This window comes from Apium graveolens, chromosome 9 (assembly GCF_009905375.1).
Source record: "Apium graveolens cultivar Ventura chromosome 9, ASM990537v1, whole genome shotgun sequence".
Lineage (NCBI taxonomy): Eukaryota > Viridiplantae > Streptophyta > Magnoliopsida > Apiales > Apiaceae > Apium > Apium graveolens.
In genome coordinates, this window is record NC_133655.1 from 51,284,329 (window position 1) to 51,288,467 (window position 4,139).

Here is a 4,139-nt window from a genome sequence, read left to right on the forward strand (position 1 = left end):
TTAATCTCTTGTGAAGCGACAGTGAATCTTGAGATTTAGAACTTGCCATGCTAGCATAGGTTCATGTATTATATGCATGATTAGTGGGTAACTCTAACCGTTTTACTTGCCCTATGTAATCATCATGAATAACTTGCGCTTAAATCGTTATGTTGTCAAATTCTGTAGACATATAGGGTCTTAACATAATTGATGCCTATTCAACTTCTATCTTAATTATGGATGCTTGGTAGAATGGTATTCGTAGAATGGAAGTTGGCGTTTATCAGTTTCGTGTTGTCCGATTAGAATCATCACCATTACATGCTAAGGTTAATAACAATAACTATTGAATGAAGTAGTAATGAAGTTAGGATCTCATGTGTATTTAATATTGTTAATTCAAGTGTTTAATTCTCGTAGTGATTATTAGTTTACCAACCTTAATTGTTATTGTCTTGACATTGAAGAATAATCATACATTGGTGAGTAAGTGTTAATTAAATATAATTAATCAGAGTCTCTGTGGGAACGAACTAGAAATCATTCTATATTACTTGCGAATGCGTATACTTGCATGAATTATTTAGCGCATGCTTTATGCCTAACAAGTTTTCGGCGCCACTGCCGGGGACTCGTTGATTAAGACTTGTTACTTACTGCTTCCAGTTATGTTTCAGGTACGCTAGCGAGCGTTTATGCAAACACGTTCTCGCACTCGCAAGAGAAAACTGGATAAAGCCGATGAGACAGATAAAACTCTTGACTTTTCAGAGATGATAGTTTTTGAAGATTCGGATAAAGAGAGTGAAAAGAAAGTACCTGAAATAATGGGTGATCGTCTAGCTCAAGCTGATCCAGGTCTTATAGACTTTTCTCGGCCTAAAATTGATGACATTCAATCCGGCATCATTTATCCGGCTATTCAGGCCAATACTTTTGAAATCAAGCCGGGCACTATTCAGATGGTGCAGAATTCTGTTTCTTTTGGAGGGGTTGCGACTGAAGATCCCAACATGCATATCAGGAATTTTGTCGAGATCTGTAGTACTTTAAAATATAATGGTGTCACTGATGAGGTTATCAAGCTGATATTTTTCCTTTTCTCTCTGAGGGACAAAGCTAAGGACTGGTTACATTCTTTACCAGCTGGGTCCATTACTACTTGGGAAGATCTTGCGCAAAAGTTTCTGGTGAAGTTCTATCCAATGGAAAAAACAGCAGCTATGAGGAGTGCTCTTACTCAGTTTACGTAGCAACCAGGAGAATCTATGTGCGAAGCTTAGGAGCGTTACAAGGAGATGTTGAGAAAGTGTCCACATCATGGGATGCCTGACTGGATGGTGATCACTGGTTTCTACAAAGGTTTGGGGGTCCAATCTCGACCCATGCTCGATGCAGCTTCTGGAGGCGTCTTGTGGGCGAAAAGCTATACTGAGGCCTATAATCTCATTGAAACTATGGCTGCAAATGAGTATCAAAACCCAAATCAAAGGATGATGCCTGGGAAAGTAGCAGGTATTTTGGAAGTTGATGCAGCTACAACTATTGCAGCACAGCTCACGACGCTGACTATGAAGGTTGATTCTTTAAACAACTATGGTGCAAATCAATTATCTAATGTCTGTGAGCTTTGTGCAGGCTCTCATGCTATGGATCAGTGTTCTCTTATTAATGAATCTGTTCAGTATGTGAACAATTTCCAGAAACCGCAGCAGCCTGTGCCCACTATTTATCATCCTAATAACAGAAATCATCCCAATTTCAGCTGGAGCAATAATCAGAATGTTGTTCAGCAGTCATATCAGCAAGCTGCAAATAAACAGTTTAATCCACCTGGATTCCAGCAACCTCATCAATTTTCTCAAAGGAAACCATATCCTCAACAAGGAGGTGCTGCTCCACCTTCTAGTGCTGATTTTGAGGAGTTAAAGCTGTTATGCAAAAGTCAGGCTGTTTCTATCAAGACCTTGGAAAATCAAATTGGACAAATAGCCAATGCCTTTCTCAATCATCAACCTGGCACACTTTCCAGCGATACTGATGTGCCAGGCAGGAAGGAAGCTAAAGAGCAAGTCAAAGCTGTCACCTTAAGGTCTGGAAAAGTTGCTGATACTGAAAAAGCAAAAGATGTAGAAGTTGAAGTTGTAGATGAAGAAGGAATGCAAAAGGAGAAAGAGGGGGAACCAAGGAAGACTACTTTTGAACACACTCTGCCTGAGGGTAATACAGGGGAGAAACAACTCTATCCTCCACCACCATTTCCTAAGCGATTGCAAAAACAAAAGTTGGACAAGCAATTTGGTAAGTTTCTGGAGGTGTTCAAGAAACTTCACATCAACATACCTTTCACTAAGGCTCTTGAGCAAATGCCTAGTTATGCGCAATTCATGAAAGGTATTCTTTTGAGGAAGGTGAAACTGGATGATCTTGATACCGTTGCCCTGACAGAAGAGTGCAGTGCCGTGCTGCAACAAAAGTTACCTCCAAAGCTTAAGGATCCAGGTAGCTTCACCATTCCTTGTACCATTGGTAAGTTGTCCTTTGAAGTGCCTTTGCGATTTGGGAGTAAGCATCAATCTGATACCGTTGTCTATCTTCAAAAATCTGAATTTTCCTGATCCAAAGCCTACCTACATGTCTCTATAATTGGCTAATCGTTCGATTACATAGCCACGAGGCATCGTGGAGGACGTGCTAGTAAAGATGGACAAGCTCATCTTTCCTGCAGATTTTGTCATTCTGGATTTTGAGGAAGATAAGAAGATTCCCATAATCTTGGGAAGACCTTTTTTGGCTACAGGCCGTACTTTGATAGATGTGCAAAAATGTGAACTCATTATGAGGGTGCAAGATGAAGATGTGACATTCAGTGTATTCAATGCGATGAAATTCCCTACGGAAGATGAGGAGTGCTTCAAGGTGGATTTGGTCGATTCTGCAGTTGCTTCAGAACTTGATCATGTGCTAAGGTCTGATGCCTTAGAAAAAGCCTTATTGGGGGATTTTGACAGTGAAAATGATGAAGGCAATGAGCAGTTACAATATCTGAATGCTTCTCCTTGGAAACGGAAGTTAGACATGCCATTTGAATCTCTTGGTAATACCGATCTCAAGAATGCTGAGGGAAAGCTCAAACCATCTATTGAGGAAGCACCTACTTTGGAGCTTAAACCACTGCCTGAACACTTGAGGTATGCTTTTTTAGGTGATGCATCTACTTTGCCTGTTATTATTGCATCTGACCTTTCAGGTAGTGATGAGGACTAACACTTGAGGATTCTGAGAGAATTTTAAATCGGCCATCAGATGGACTATAGCAGATATAAAAGGGATCAACCCTTCGTACTGCATGCATAAAATTCTACTAGAGGATGGTAGCAAGCCGACTGTTGAGCAACAACGAAGGCTTAATCCTATCATGAAAGAAGTGGTGAAGAAAGAAATTCTAAAATGGCTGGATGCAGGAATCATATATCTTATTTCTGACAGTTCTTGGGTGAGCCCCGTGCAATGTGTACCTAAGAAAAGAGGTATTACTGTGGTAGCAAATGAGAAGAACAAGCTCATTCCCACTCGAACAGTCACAGGATGGAGGGTATGCATGGACTACATGAAGTTGAATAAAGCCACGAGGAAGGATCACTTCCCTCTTCCATTCATTGATCAGATGCTTGACAGGTTGGCTGGTCATAAAGTATTATTGTCTTCTGGATGGCTATTCGGGCTATAATCAGATTTGCATTGTATCATCAAGAGAAGACTACTTTCACTTGTCCATTTGGCACGTTTGCTTTTCGCAGAGTTTCCTTTGGCTTATGTGGTGCACCTGCCACTTTTCAGAGATGCATGATGGCCATATTCTCTGATATGATTGGATATAATATTGAAGTGTTCATGGACGACTTCTCCGTCTTTGGACATTCATACGATGAATGTTTGAATAATCTCCGTTTGGTGCTAAAAAGGTATGTTGAGACCAATCTGGTGCTCAATTGGGAAAAATGTCACTTCATGGTGCAATAAGGCATCATTCTAGGGCATAAGGTCTCTAGTAAAGGTCTTGAGGTGGATAAAGCCAAGGTGGGCGTCATTGAACATCTTCCGCCACCTATTTCTGTGAAAGGAATCCGTAGCTTTCTTGGTCATGCGGGTTTTAA

The 4,139-nt window shown here is 40.7% G+C and overlaps 1 non-coding gene across 1 annotated transcript; it reads right to left on the bottom strand.

The window, feature by feature from the left end:
* Positions 1-1,201: 1,201 nt before the first annotated feature.
* Positions 1,202-1,309, bottom strand: LOC141688016 (small nucleolar RNA R71). The gene has a single exon (XR_012561487.1). It is a non-coding gene; the product is annotated as a small nucleolar RNA R71 (small nucleolar RNA).
* Positions 1,310-4,139: the final 2,830 nt, after the last annotated feature.